Consider the following 16,832-nt stretch of genomic DNA (forward strand, 5'->3'; position numbering starts at 1 on the left):
GTCAGCCTACTCTTCTCATTCAGATGTCTGAGTTTAATTGGCATCCTGAAATTAATGCATGATGACATCATGACAGAGTTAGGCAAAAGTTTATCATGGCTCAACCCTTGGCTTTAATTTTCAGGTCTGAACCTACGGATGTGGTTTTTAGCAGGCCTGGGTGTTTGATTTGTTTAATAGGATTTATCATCCTGCAACACATATGATGCCTCCTGTCCATGGTGCGGAAGGCTGAACTGAGACTGATTTGCAATGATCGTCATGGAAACGAAGCTATAAAACATAAAAGGGGGAGATGTAGGAATTAAGAACTTGTGGTGAGCAAAATGTAAACTGACCTTGAGGTTAGAAGAACAATTGTGGGAAACTGAGGCAACATTTGGAACACCGTGTTGTGAACGTCAGAAACAGCAGGCCAGAACACCTCCTGCAGAATGCACGGTGAACGTGTGAGCAGTAAACAGATAAAACCTGAAGGTCACTAGGATGTAGAAGTAATAACAAACCTATGTAAAGAAGTGAGAATAAACTGGGAGCTGGCACAGAGTGCAGCAGCATTTACTCTTGGCAATGCCCCCCTTCAACAAGCTGGTGTGAGTTTGTCTTTCTTCTGTGCATCACCCCAATCCTGGCTGGACTGAGACCAGCAGAAGATAGTGGGATTCTTAATCAGGAATCCCACTAAGGAATCACATTTTAGCATGGTCTCACTCATTGAAAGTGAGTTGATTTTGTGAAATTAAAGGTGGTCATATTGTAAGGAAAGATGGCAGAAAAAAAAAAAAAACAAACCAGGAATTTTAAAAAAAACCAGGTTATTATTTTCTATCTGATTTATCTTAGAAAATGTATCATTGCCACAAGAATTTACAACAAAAGAGTGTAGAAGCGAAAAGGGCCAGATTTTAACTGATGCAGATCAAGGTATATATATCAAAGTCAGTGAAGATACATCAGTCTGATCTTACTAAAGGTATTGCCATTATGTGGAAGTATACAGAATCTTCTTATGAACAGCTGCAATATGGGAATAGGAAATCAAAGTAAGATTTCTTAAATCTTAAAGTTAGTTTTTGTAAAGCTTGGATTTCCTTCAATTTCTCTTGCAGTTGTATAAACTCCCTAGGTAAAGGCTGAGCATATGAAAGATTTTTCTTAAACTCATTGTCTCATATTTTCATTTGATCTTAAAGAAAGCCTTAGGTAAAAGTGTACTAAATTATGGTTAGCAAAGTCAAGATTCAGAACGTGATGTTCATCTCACTCTGGTTGATTGCTATTCTGTTCTGATTCTCATATTGACTTCTGATCAGCCAGCTGTTGCCTAAGGTTTCTCTTTGATAGGCAGGAACAGTAGAGACTGAAAATGCTCCTTCATATAAAAGAGAGTTAAAATGGAAAAATCTTAGAGTTAGATAAAAGTGTTTTAGTTAATTTCTCTTTGACACTATTCCAGTAGACAGATAGACAGAGAGATGGACTGAGAGATTCCTGACAAACATAATACTGTTCTCCAGTGCTTCAGGTCCTTTGTGAGTTTATCCTTGTACTTTTTTGAAGGTGTTTCCCTATGTTTCCTTTATGATTCCACACTCTTTCCAACACCCAGTATTTCTCTTTCTGACTTCAGGGACTAGGATGAAAAGAAGTGAGCGTGCTTTGCAGTAGCTTTTTATATATTTGAAAATTGTGATCATGTGTCCTGAAAGGTGGGTTTTTTAGGTTTGTTTGGTTTTCTTTTTCCTAGACTTAATAAAACACATTTCCGGTATTTTATAGTAGGTTTTTGTTTTTGTTTTTGTTTTGTTTTTTAATTATTATTACTAATTGTTCTTGTTATTCTTATCTGGTCATCACCTAGCTAAACCATGTTTTTTCCACAATTAGAGTGTCCAATACTCGATGGTATGTTTGTGTCTAGGTCAAACTGATATTGAATGGAGAGCAAGATTACCTAGTTGACATTTTGTTCTTATGTCCTAGTATAATTATACTTATTTGGTGAATAGTTAGACACTCCTGTCTTAATGTCTTATTGATTCTGATGTTCTTGAAGGACTTTTATTGCTGGTGCACAGATGCTGATGGAACCAAATAGTTTTAGAGGCTTGTTGGACTTTGGAGTGCATATTTGTCGCAGATTAAGTATTATAACTGCATATATATTTTTTTCCTTTGTGTAAGGATGGATCTTGAAAGGATTTAAAATGAGGTGGATGATATGGCTTTATGTTTGATTAAATAGAAAAGAGGAAGAAATTCTTCCCCATACCCACCACAGCAACTCTCCACCTTTCTCAAGTTTAAGTGACATACTGAAATGGGAAAGGAAACATAACTCCACTGCTAATTTCTGTACTAGGCACATGGGTGAGAAGATTACTCTAGGTTCATGTATAGAAGACAGTTGCTCCACTGTACTTTGCTGATTTATCTGCTATGCTTGTCCCTACTATGCTTGTCCCCCCATTGAAGAAGGAAAACAACAATTGGATTGCCTCAGAAACATCAGGGAAACTATGAACTGAAGAACAGATTTACTTGGCATTTTGTAGAATTGAATCTCAAACTGGAAAAAAAAAATCCCCCACAAAATATTAGGAACAGCAGGAATTTTGACTTTGGAAAACAAAAGCAGAAAAGCAACCTAAACAAATCCTAAGGCATATAAAATATTCAGCTCACATGAAAATTCAAGATTCCTTTGAAAGATGTTCTGACTGCCTAAAGAAATTTTGTTTCTGGAATATACCTTGGTAAGTGTAATTCAGATAGTTGGTTATAGGGAGGCAAGGCCTCAGTTCCAATGAGGTGTTGTGATTGTACTCACATCTGTGCATCCAAATATGAAGCTTTCTTTAGCAAGAGCAAATAATGCGGTTTGCACTGTTCTGACTGGTACTGACCTGAAGAATATAATGGTTGAACTTATGCTGCTGACGAAGGTAACACTTTTCTTGATTTCATTAATTGTTTAACAATTTGGGGGTAAACTTTGTGGTCCCAGGAAATTACTGTTGTGCAAATTTGATATAGAATATTAAAAAATAATTTAAGAGAAAGTACTAAAAATCAAATAAAACAAACAACAATTATAATAACTGTTCCATTCCCATATTCAACAGTCCCTAGTGTCAAAGTACTCTGTATTTCTTTGTATAGACATATCTACCAACCCCAAAAAGAGTGGAGAGACAGCTTCTGCAGGATGATTGCTCCTCTTCACAAAAGGTAAAGGGATGAGCAGAGAGCAGGTGGGTCTTTTACACTGTACCTCTCCTTAAAATCAATGTTTGATATTTTTATGTTCAGGATATCCAGGATAGAATTATATGCATGAACATGGTGTGATACAGAAACTGTGAATCTAATGTCTGACTTACTCCTGCACATGGAATGTATCTGGATAGCACATTCACTATAATTAAACAGGATCTTGAGTGCATCAAATTATTTTACTGTAGATGAAACATCCAATTCTAATGTCACTTGTTATTCATTATCTCCAGAAATCCAGAAAGCAAATCAAACTGCAACATATCCAGAAGATGCACAAAGTTTTAAAATTCTGTTCAGAAAAAAATGTCTGTGTGACAGGAAAAAAACCCACAACTAAATTGTGCATGGCTATGTATGTAATAACCTTACTCATCAAGAAAACATTCTGACCCTATACAAAGAAGGACATAATGTATTATTGGCACAAGGCATAGTATTCTATTATTTCCTGGAAACTTGTCAGAAATTTTGCCTGTGTGACCTTAGAAGTTCAGTTTCTTGAATACTTATGTGTTGATCTTTTCCACACAACTTTGTCATAATAAAGAAATCAGCAGTCATAAATTTTGTCATGAGTCAGGAAAGTTAGTAATGACCACTGAGAAAGTGTTAATAAAGAGGTAATATCCTTATCTATATTGTAGTACACATATTACATACTATACAATAGATTTAACATCTTTTTAGGTTGTAATATTCATTATTCATGTCTCTTTCATCCGTATTTCACAGCAGCATGTAAACCTCTGATTTTTTTTAAAGCCTGCCCTACACAAAGAGATGCATTTAAAAGTTATGGTCTCAGATGGGTCAGAAAATAGAGGCAAAGAATAATGCGGAAATAAAAAAAAATATCTCTCTTGAATTTTGTTACTTGTGAGTTATATATGGGAGTTTTTAAATAGTCTACTTCCAATATTTTATTTTCTTTTACATATCAGTAAGAACAGAAAAGTTAGCTAAAAGGGATTAAACAGAAAAATATTTGTTTTTTCTGTTTTATTGATAAACTATTGAACATAAAAATAAACGTAAAATCTCTTATTCTTTTTACCAAACCCAACATTTTTCAATAAAATACGACACAAACTTTAGTTAATTATCCTGAAGCCTTTTGTAAGCTTGACGCAACTGCTGAAGAGCTCTGAATTCTGAGGCTTTTCAGACCTACAGGTGTAAAGTGTTTTGTGCTATTGTGTGGTTCATAGGCAGTCACAAATATTTTTCTTTGAATCTGTTGCATTTGGGAATTGTTTTGTCCTTTTTTATGGTGTTAAATTTTACTTCTTTCATATCTTTATTCAGCAGGGCTGTTCTGGGTGTTACATAAACATCCAGGAGTGCTGTTCAAGTACATGGCATCACTCGGTGACTTCCTTTAAGCCGACCAAGAAGGAAATTGCTGGATTTCAAAGGGAACATCTGTCCTCTGCTTCTAGAACGAGCCTTGATAAGCAAAGACCCAACAAAAGAGAAAAGAATTTTTCATGTACAAATTACCTTACAATATCTCCATTTCTCTAGAGACCTATTTTAATTATGAGCAAATTATAAGAATAGCAGCTTCCATAAGGCAAAGATATAGCTCTGGTCTGTCAGTAGCTCCCTACAATTAAAATTTTAAAATTATTATCAGTAGAATGGCAAACTCTTTTTATGTTTCAAAGCTGTCTAATTTGACAGGAGAGATGGATGGATCCAGTCTCCATTGCTTTCACCTTACCTCCCTCTCATGCATCCTCACTGAACACCAACAGTGAAACATTAATACTCAACATGTCCTGCTTGTGCTAATGGGTTGCTGAGGGAATGTGCAGGGAATTTTAAAAAAATTTAAAAAATTAAAATGACCAAACCTAAATGTTTAAAATCTAATAGCTTGAGGCAGAAAGTTAAAATGTTTTCCTACTTTGAAGGGGGAAAGGAAACAAGCAGTGTTCAATGCTGCAATAACTAGCTACCAAATACTAAACTGGGAATAGCTGGTTACATGGTCAGGTGCAGGTTGTCCTTGTTGTGTTCTAGAAGACTGTACCAGAAAGGACAGAAATATTCTGGAAGACAAATATCTTAATACCTGCAGCCTCTTTCCAGTGGTGTAGATTTTAAATGTCTTGAAAATGATACCCTAATTTTTCAGCAGGGAACCAGGTGAATACCCCGATGAAACCTTGATGTTACGCTAAGTGTTCATTAACACATTGTTATCTTGAGATAAGCAAGTTATCTGAAATTAACCAACCTAACTGCGGTGGGGTCTGGATACAAGCCCACTACAGTAAAAGTGAGTGCCAGATGTTTGTCTCTGATTTCTGTAACTGCCCATCTGCCACAATCTGCATTGTGTTTACCAGGGTCATGACACTTTGTGCCTCAGAAAATGAAGCATAAACAGGCACTCAAAAATCAAGGCAGTTACAAGGCATGTCTGATTTAAAGAATCCCTTAATTGTCAGGATATATTTTTGAGAACCATTTTTTGGGGAGGAAGCTGATATCTGACATTTAAAAATTTCAATATCAATAAGATATTATGCCTGTGGGGGGAAAATATAAATGGTAAACTGAAAGAAGATTAAAAGTGACTAAGTCATGCAGTCTATAAGCTATGGAAAAAGAGAGAAGATAAAGCAAAGAGCTATCTCAATTTGGTGTTACAGCTGAAAGTCTACATTTACAGTGAAACTTCTTCTATGGATTTTACACAGGCTCTTTATTCCCACCAGGTGATGAACGGCTTAAGGTGCTTAGGTTATGGACATAATAAATGTTCAAAACACTTTCAAAATACATGCAAATGACAAAGGTAACAGTACATGCCTAAGAATAATTTATAATCCCCACATCAGTCAGAACAATGTAACATCAGCAAAAGTTCATTATGCACAGGAAGAAACCAGAATTTGACAGCTTTCCACTACAGTCTGCAGGAAAAAAAAAAAAAAAAAAGTTATCTTGGTGTTTCATAGCAAATAATCTCAATCATACTTCTGCTGGCAAGCTGTCAGTTAGCACACATCATTTCCCTTCATTTCCGTTTTGCAGAGAAAGAAGAAAACTGCTAAAAATATACTGACACAGTAGTGTTAGTTTTCAAACAACAATCCTCTGCACCTTTTAATGATCACACCACCAACATCCCAAGATGGACACAGTTTCTCGCTGAGTGTCCTGTTGGTGTTAAAGGAAGAGCCTGGCACCACTGAAATATCAAAAGAGTTTAACAGCAGGAACTAATTTATTGCTTTGATTTCCTACCTGGTGAGCACTGACTTTTTTTTTTTTTTTTTTTTTTTTTTTTTTTTAAATTTGCATATTTGTAGCATCTATGGAAAACTGTATATAATGGTTGGAAAGCTGTTCACATGAACTTTCTGTGTAGGCAGAAGTTCTTATGGTTCTTTGAGATTACCTTTAAATTTCAGTAAAACCATTTGGTTTAGATGGAAGAAATGTTTTAGGGAAAAAAAAGTAGAGTACTGGCTGTTTTTTAGGTCTGGATATTCTGTATAGTATGAAGTATGTAAACTCAGGCACAGTTATGGAGGCATTAAGAAAGGCATGAAGGTAATTTGTCCCAGAGTCTTCTAGGCTCATGCTAGCTTATTATAAAGTGAAACCAAATAAAACAAAGATACTTAATTTATCCTGAGTGTAAAATCTAAAAATAATGTAGATACTCTGTTGCCAACTACAAAAACATATAGCTAAAAGAAAATGAAAAACGTTGTAAGATGTCCAGAAACTTTTCATTTGCAAAGCCTTAAAGGATCATATTTTAATTTTCTTATGCAGCTTTAGTCCTGAATGAGGCAGTAGCCTGTGGTGAACTTGATCCTGAACTTGAAGATCATTTCATGTTGCATAAGCAACAATGACGAAGGAATTACAGTTGTCTAAGGAAGTGTTGATCTGTCATGTTTTAACATTTGAGCTTTTCAACCTAAATAACCCCCTTTTAAGCTACTTTTGTATAAAGGTTATGTAATTTATTAAAATTTACATTCAATGAAAAAGAGTCAAGAAGCTATGAATGTGTTTTCCCCAATGTAATGTGGATCTAAACTAAATTTACAAGATCTTATCATCTGGGGGGAAACATGGAATTTCTGTGCTATGTTCATTGATGTGGTATTATTTTTGCATTGTTGTTTACTTGTCAAGTTAAAGAATTCAGTATTAGTCTCTGTTTTTTCAGGAATGCATGCATAGAAGGACAATTGTTGGAGTTTATAATGCAGAGGAAGGAAACTAAACACCTCTTTCAGTGGGGAAGTGAGGGGAGGCAGATGCTTTCCTAGCCTGAAGGTTTTCCCTGTCAAAGTTCACAGACTTTCTGCAAATAAGAAGTAGATGGATATATTAGATCTTCTTGAAAACCTCCTGCCAGCTTTTCATTTATTAAACAAAAATTGGCTTTTTAGAATATCGTAGCAGAAAATACAGAAAAACTTGTCAAATAAATATAAAGATTAGATGGTACAGCACTGATCTGTCTGCATATACATTTGTATGGATCCCATCTGTTTAGGCCCTCTCTCTGTGATTCATGTTATTTTGCTTTGAGAAGCAGTTATTTTCATTCAGAAGGTATGATCATTGCTGACACTTAAGACTGCTGGATAACAGCAACAATTCTACCATTTCTCCCCACACGGATATGATACTTTGTGAGGGCCTTGATGGCTGAGGAGGGCAGAAGACAGGCTCTGTCATCTCAGTAGTCTTCACCTGTTAAAACACTGAAAGTAGTGCTGAATATCTGCAACAACATGGATAGATATGTTTGTCAATCTTCAGTTCTAAACCATGCTTCCGACAGTGATTCACATCAAACAACAATTAAGCGTGGTTTAATCACAAAGCCTGTACCTCGCCATTATTACAAATCCAAAAATCTCTTGCTTTACCTTGGGGTTCTGTATTAGTGCTAGGAAAAACCTCAACATTTGTCAATCAGTAACAGTTTACTGTATTTTTAAAAGGATTTGTGTACAGATTGGAAAACACTCTATTATTGATGGCATACATCTACCAGAAAATTTCAGATATGTGCAAGTTCATAAAAATCATCTATGTGTGCTGACACTTTATATTATAATGTGACAAGAAAAGAACATTTATTCATTTGATGATATTAATCCATAACGATATACACAATTTATGATACTAAGGTTTTGAATTTAACCTTATATTTTGGCTTTAAAATACAAAGATTATAACAGATTTTTTTTCTGATTTAGATCTAGTTGTTTGATCATTAGACCTTGTTTCTTTAAAATAGATTTTTTTTTTTTTTTTTAATTAAAATAACAACTATGCAATGCTCTAATGATTTCTAACTTTAGGCTGCTGTGCACTATAGAATTAATTTTTATTCCAATTTATCAGAGTAATTCTCACTAATTCAGGTTTCCATTTGATTTCTTATCACTTTTTTATCTAGGACCCTGGCAAGTTGGTTTTTTTGTTTGTTTGTTTTTTTGTTTTTTCTCCAAAATTTAGCTTAGAAGGAGGAAAAACTGCTCAATGGAAAAACTTTTTTGCATTCCTTCTGAAATAAGAATTTTTAAAATGGGAATAGTAGACAGGTTATATATCTTGCTGATCTCAATTCCCAAACCTACAGAGAGTTCACAATGTTGTATCCAAGGATGTACACTCTGTTCCCTTTAGCTGTTTAGCTTTGTAACCTAAGGTTATACTGTAAATGTCAGTTCACTTAATACTTCCTTCCAGCTCTTTTAAATATTCCATGGCCAATGATTTTTATGTAGTAACTGCAGTTACAACTTCAAAATTCCTTCATAACTTGTCCAACAGCAGAATTTTATATAAAAATGAATAACATAAAAGATTCAGTAGATTTTTCTTCCAATTATGCTGTGTTTTTCTTCAACTCCCTTTCCTACTCAGGAACAGAATTCTTGTTTGTCCAAATAACTACAATTGGGAAGCCATCATGTCATAGTAACTCACAGAGTCATGTTGTCACAGCAATAATAGGGTCACAAAACAGACATTAAAGACATAATCATGATAGGAAACATGCTTCTTCTGTTTTCTTACATGGCAAGAAAAAACATCTCACTTAATATGCAAAATAAAACATCATTCCAATGTTTTTCCAGTCAGAAATCTGATTTTCTTAATTGCTTCAGGCAATACAGAGCAATTTTTCCTCTACTTTCCAGGTCATAACAAGTTTATGTCCAGCTCACTTGATGCATACGTAAAGAACCTCAGATTTGTCTGCCTCCATGTGTACGTGCTTATTATATGTTAAACTATTTTCTTCTATGTGAGGCTTTATAGGTAGGAAGGAGGATCAGAATCATAACAACTGTTTTCTCTCTCACGCTAAACATATTTGTATAGATCTCCTTCAACTGCCAAGCCTTCTACTGCACTTTTGCCTGGGAAAGATGGCATAAGTTTCAGGTTTTTGAGGGAAACTCACAGAATATTTGCTTTTACCATACTGGGATCTGCTTCCAAATACTTTGAAGTGGTGGTGGTTGAGTCTGCACAGAATTCTTCTCCTTTCTTTCAGCTAAGGTAAGACTACACACATCTTTCTAGGTATAAATCAGACTACATTATTTTGGACTTCATCTCCAGATGTTAATTTTGCATCTCATCTATGAAAAGCTAAATGTGCAATGTCTTTGCATATTGAAAATAACAACTGTAACAACCACAAGTATCTCCCAGCATTTCTTTTTATCTGGCTTTATGATAAGAATCCCTGTTCCAATAAAACGGGTATTATTCCAGACAACTCATGTTTGTATTGCTTAGAGCCCTTTATTTAATTTTCTCATCTGTATTTCTCACAGCATAAATAGATACAATTCATACTCAAGGGGTATTTGTTTCTGTAGTTACAAGATATAGGCTGAACTGTGAGACTGGAGGTGTGGGGTGCTGAGGATGGCAGCCGAGGAACAATGGAGAGGTAGTCTCTGTTTAGCTGGTGAAAGAGTCATATAGCGGGACTTACTCCTTTTCTACCATGTATCTTCTCCTTTCCACATCTGCTCTTTTCTTCTTGTGGAAGATGAAATAATCCTTTTGGGATCCATTGGAGAACTTTAGCATTATAATGACAGAGCTCTTAAGGAGAAATTAGATTGACTTCACTCACCAGCCAGTCATCCTTGAAATAAAACCCAACAAAATAAACTTTTCCCTTGGTGTACCAAAATAAACTAAAGACCAATGGAGCATTTCCGTTATATGTTCAGATGCTAAAAGAAACAGAACCTTCCTAAAGTGCCAAGCAGCAACATGAGCTCAGTGAGCTGATAGTTCTGTAAGCATTTTTACCTTTGCAAGAAATGATTGCTATGGAGAGAAGCTGGCTGCTAAAGTGACTGTAAAGCAATGTTTCTTTCTTTGTTTTCTTGAAAGACCTTATGTTTTGCACTTGTTGAAATGAAAACATTTTATTTTCTTAAGGAATGAGAAGTATCCTAAAACATGCATTGGATTTGAATCAATGAGAATATACAACAATACCTACCTTATTAAAAATTTATGCATAAAGTTCTCATTCATTATAAATTCCAGTAAAGCTATGGGATACATATGTCTTGTTCCTCACTGTCTTCTAAGTCCTCTACACTTCCTTCTGTCCATTTGATAATCTAACAGGCCAAAGGTAAAATTCTTCTCCCATTCATCTATTGATCTGGTTGAACTGCTTTCCTTTCAGTATAATTAAGCCAATTACTTATATCCAGCTCCTGTTGACTGGTATCAAAAGACAGCTTCTGATGTAGTGAAAATACATTGCTGTAAGTATATTATCTGAAATATGAGAACTATGATACAGCTCTGGTCAATTTTCTGTTACATCCAATGAAGGTCACCTCACTGTTTGCTGTGACCTTTGCAGTTAAATATGTTGCAGGTAAAGAAAAGACATTACTACCTGGGATTTTGACTTATTATTCTGTTTTGCTTTCTTTTTCTGTTGAATTTTCTGTTACATAAAGATAAGTATTAGTAAGTTTTTAATTTAATGTATGTGCATTTTTCATATGATTAATATTTATTAATTATATGTGCCTTAGTACATGTAGAAAATTATAAACCTCTGCTTAGAGGTGTCTATTAATTTGTGATTATTCAATTGCAATCCTCTAATAGTCATGGACTTAATTCTGCAGAAAATCTGCAGATTTCTGATTCTTTCAGGTTTTAAAAGACCCGCTTCAGGACAGGGTAAGTCTGTACTCTTATGTGCATGCTTTCATGGCTGATGCTATGAAAGAAGTCAGATTAAGAAAACAGAAGCCAATGAAAATAGCATCTGCTACAGCCAAGAGTAAAAACCACATCTTCCCTGAAATGTTCCTTTAGATAGTTCTATGCACCTAATAACATATTTAAAGCTGAAACAAATAAATAGTAATTTCTAAGAGAAAACCCTCTAGAGAGGGTTTTTTTCTTTATTTATTTACCTGTTTGTTCTCACTGACTGCTCTTGGAGTTAAAGGATGTCAGGAAGGACATATAGAAGATTATCTATCTATCTATCTATCTATCTATCTATCTATCTATCTATCTATCTATTAGGAACTAACAAAGCTACCACACCTGGAATTCAGTAGTGCTGGAAAGCTGAGCACGCACACGACCAATGTGATCAAGCAATGCCCGTTTATTACAACTAAGAAAGCCCTTTCATATGTTCTCCTGCACACGTGAGTAACATGCAGTACAAGTCCTCAAGATAGGACAGGTAACTTAGCCCGCACTTTAAACCTTCTTATGACTGGATAAAAAGTGCCACATCAACCTTGACAGGCTTCCTGCCTTGGGTAACTTCCTCTTCCATCCCAAACCCTTCCAGGGGTTGTTTGTCTCATCGAGTTTCTCCCTCCTCATTCAGGGTCACATCCTTATCGCATTCTTGCTCAGGCTGAGGCTCTTATCAGTCTTGTTCTCACGCAGGATTGCTCACATGTCCATTCTCTCTCAGGAAGTCCTCTTGGATCCCAACAGTAACCCACCCGGTCCCACAGACTCGTATGCATCCAAGTGGTGCAGCAGGTCTCTGACAACTTTGTCTTAATTGTGCTGACCTCATTCTACTTCCCCTCCCCATCTCCCAGCTCCTGAGGCTGGGTGTCCAGGGAACAGCCAGTTCCACTGCTAAAGACTGAGGCAAAGTAGGCATTGAGCACCTCAGACTTTTCCTCATACTTTTTTACTATGTTTCCCTCTGCATCCAATAAAAAAATTGAGATTTTCCCTAATCCTCCTTTTATTGTTAATGAATTTATAGTAACAATATTACTGTCTTTAACATGTGTGTGTGTGCATGCCTGCATGTTGTGCAGTTTATATACAAATATCTATCTTCTCTAATAAAAAATGAAAAAAATATAAATCTTACTTGTTCTATGTCCCCTTAAAAACATATTTGCATTATGAAACAAGCTGTTCATGTTAAACTTAGAATAAATGGAACTATAACCATTCTGCAAACACCACATAATCATTAACATCTCTATGCACTTCACACTTCATGTAACCCTGGTTACCTATCTTTCTCTCAAGTTGTAGTCTTGATCTCTTTTTTCCCTTCACTTTTCCATTCATTAAGTGGCTTCAGAAAATCTTTTCATGAAGCGGAGACAAATGAATACTTGATCTTGTCATCTTTAAACAAAGTACTTGAAGGGATTACTGAAATTTATTTGATCCTTCTCATGACTTTATTATAGGTGCAATAAAAGCATACATAGTCTTCCAAATCTAGGCAGCACCCTCATTTAAGGGCATCATACTCTGTAAATTCTTGACTTTAAAACCTAAACTGTAGGTTACAATATAAATGTGTGTATGCATATACAATATTTGTATCAGTCTCAATACAGACAATACATAAATATTTTATCAAGATAGACATATGAATTAGAAAAAATGCCCCTCTCTTTCCTTGTTTTTCATACTTGGAAAATGTGACAATTCGCAGCTACCAATACATTTTTCTCTTTATTTTTAGTATCTTTTTTTAACAACATTTTGGAAGAATCATTTCTATTCTATCCTTATTACTTAAATATTTAAGGAAAGGGGGAGACGTCATGATTCCTATGGGCTGGTCTGGTACCATTTTATTTTACCACACTTGTGATGCTTTGTAATTTAAGCATAAGAGAATGTGATTGCAGCTAGAGGTTCTCTGGACACCTTTATCCAAGTGAGCTTTTGAAGTCAGCCCTTTAAAGAAATACTACAGCCTTTTTGGTGTATCATTATGGACCTAACAGCCTGGGTGAGGGGTAAGATTCAGCACTCACTGCTATACAAACATGTCTACGTTCTTTCTGGAATCCAAGTTAATAAGACCATTGAGTATAAGGCTATGCCATATCAATATGTTCAGTGCTTACTGGGGCATCACTGTGTGGTGATGCTTTCCACAGTTCAGACATGACTTGACACATGACTCAGCTCTCACTACCTTTTAGGAAATCTCCAAAATGCTGTTGATATTTCCTAATTTTTCCTTCAAATCTCGTCTCCTTTCAACATTTGAAAGGGATTGCATATGTATTCTTGTGAAGTGAGGAGCTTAAGTCAACCATTTCCTCTGATTTTGATCACATGCTGTTAGGAGCAACTCAGAGTCAGGTGAAGATGCCAAGAGATAAATTTCAGCCTTTTAGTTTCATTTTCTATCTTGTGAATAACCCTTGGTAAACTGCAGTCCCAAATTTGTAAAGGAGAATTCTGAGGAGTCATTCTGAATACCATATCTGATCTTTGCGGTCCCTTGAGTGAAATCTTGGGCAACAGTTATAGGCAAAGATTCTTACCTTCAGATCTTTATTCACTCTTTCCCTTTGAAATATCTAACTTTGTGAAAGTTAGGGTGGATACTACAGTATTTCTGTTCTTTATGAAAAGGTATCTGAAACATTTTCTCTGGTATGTTAATTTGGTTAACTTGTGTTTCTTTGCACTCAATTGCATCTATCATAGTTGTCTATCCATGTCAGTAAAGTCTTACAAACTCCTTTATGGAATACTTCTATTATGTTGAAGAATCCACAGTCTTTCAGTTTTCAAGCCTGCATTCATGAAATTCACCTTTTAGATTAAGACACTTCTACATCAGAAGCCTTTCTGAAAACAGGGGTTTGTATACAAAGCCTTAGAGTAGTAAGGATGATGATGAAAACAATAGATTCCCAAATTGAAGAATTATACTAATTCCATCTGTTCTTTTTATGACTATTCTGTCAAGTAGTCCTTTGCTCATAACGATTATTCTGTTGGAGTTATTGTAATATAAATTGTAGATTTTGAGTTAATGGCCTTTGGAAGGATGTTTTCTATTCTTTAGTTCAATTTTATTTTGAAATAAGTAGATGCTGTAAAAGTCCCTTACACATTCAGATTTCATTAAGTTCTGCTCTAGGAATAGAGGTTCTTTTCTGTCACATTGCTGGTGACAAATGAGACAGGTGGGATGCATCTGTCCCAGAGGGGGAAAAGGATTCTGGGGCAGAATTTAGCAGGTCTTATTGGCAGGGCTTTAAACTAGATATGGGGGAGGACAGAGAGATAACTGGGCATGTTAGGAACAAGCTCAAGGGAAGCATGCCAAAGCTGGAAGGATGGTGGACTGGTGAGGGCTCTCCCTCTGTCACTTCATTTGAGAGAAGGGAAAGATGTTTAGGAACCACAGAAGCACCTGAAAAGGGTCTGGTAGGAAATGGGGGCCTCACAAAAAGGTGTTGGATTCACTATCTCATCTCAAGTGCATCTATACCAATGTACGCAGTATGAGCAACAAACAGGGAGCTTGAGGCCATGATGCAACACGAGAACTATGACGTAGCAGCTATAACAGAAACGTGGTGCCTCACATGACTGGAGTGCTGCAATCTATGGCTACAAGCTCTTCAGGGGGGATAGACAGGGAAGGAGAGGTGGTGGAGTGACCCTGTATGTAAGAAAATGTTATGACAGCTCAGAAATCAAGTATAGTGATAACGGGGTTGAGAATGTTTGGATTAGGTTAAGGGTGAATAAAGCAGGTCTTGCTGTGGGAGTCTGCTGTAGACGCCCCAAACAAAGCAGGTGGATGAAGCTTTCTATAAACAGTTGGGAAAAATCTCGTGGTCACTTGCTGTTGTTCTTGTGGGGGATTTTAACCTCCCAGATATCTGCTGGGATCACAACACAGCAGAGAGGGAACAATCCAGGAGGTTCCTGGAATGTGTGGAGGATAACATCCTCACACAGCTGGTGAGTGAGCCGACCAGGGAAGGTGCCCTCCTGGACCTGCTGATTGTGAACAGGGAAGGGCTTGTGGGGGAGGTAAAGGTTGGAGGCCGTCTAGGGTGCAGTGATCATGAGATGATTGAGTTTTCGATCCTTGGAGGAACAAAGAGAGGGGGTAGTAAAACTGCTACCTTAGACTTCTGGAGGGCTAACTTTGTTAATCAATATTTTGAACAGGTCAAAATCCCTTGGGAGGCTGCCTTGAATGACATGGGAGTCCAGGAAGGCTGGACATACTTCAGGAGTTAAGTCTTAAAGGCACAGGAGAGTCTGTTCCTGTGTGCCAGAAAACAAGCAGGTGGGGAAGGAGACCATCCTGTCTAAACAGGGACCTTTGGATGGATCTCAAGGACAAAAGGAGAATCCATTGCCTTTGGAAGAGGGGGCAGGTCTCTCATGAAGGCTGTAAAGATGTAGTGAAGTTATGCAGGGAGAACATTGGGAGAGCCAAAGCACAGCTAGAGCTCAACTTGGCTACAGCTGTTAAAGATAATCAAGAAGATTTCTATAAATTTGTTAACAGCAAAAGGAGGATTAGAGAAAATCTCCCTCCTTTACTGGATGCAGAGTGAAATGTAGTAACAAATGATGAGGAAAAGGCTGAGGTGCTCAACGCCTACTTTGCCTCAGTCTTTAGCAGTGGAACTGGCTGTTCCCTGGACACCCAGCCTCAGGAGCTGGGAGATTGGGAGGGGAAGCAGATTGAGGTCAGCACAATTAAGACAAAGTTGTCAGAGACCTGCTGCACCACTTGGATGCACACGAGTCTGTGGGACCAGACAGGTTACGCCCAAGGGTGCTGAGGGAGTTGGCAGATGTGCTCGCCAAGCCACTGTCCATGATTTACCTGAAATCATGGCTAACTGGAGAGGGTCACTGGAGGGTAGCAAATGTAGCACCCATCTACAAGAGGATCAGAAAGGAGGATCCAGGAAACTATAAACCCATCAATCTGACCTCGGTACCAGGGAAGGTCATGGAGCAGATCATCTTGGATGCCATTAAAAGTCATATTATGGACAACCAGGGGATTTTGCTTAGTCAGCATGGGTTCATAAAAGGCAGGTCTTGCCTGACAAACCTGATCTTTTACGTCAGGGCGACCTGCTTATTGGATGAGGGAAAGGCTGTGGATGTTGTTTACCTTGACTTTAGTAAGGCCTTTGACACCGTTGCCTACAGCATTCTCCTGGCAAAGCTGGCTGCTCGAGGCTTGGATGGGCACACGCTTTGCTGGGTAAAAA

Source organism: Athene cunicularia, assembly GCF_003259725.1.
Source record: "Athene cunicularia isolate RWA chromosome 4 unlocalized genomic scaffold, athCun1 chr4_part2, whole genome shotgun sequence".
Classification (NCBI taxonomy): Eukaryota; Metazoa; Chordata; class Aves; order Strigiformes; family Strigidae; genus Athene; species Athene cunicularia.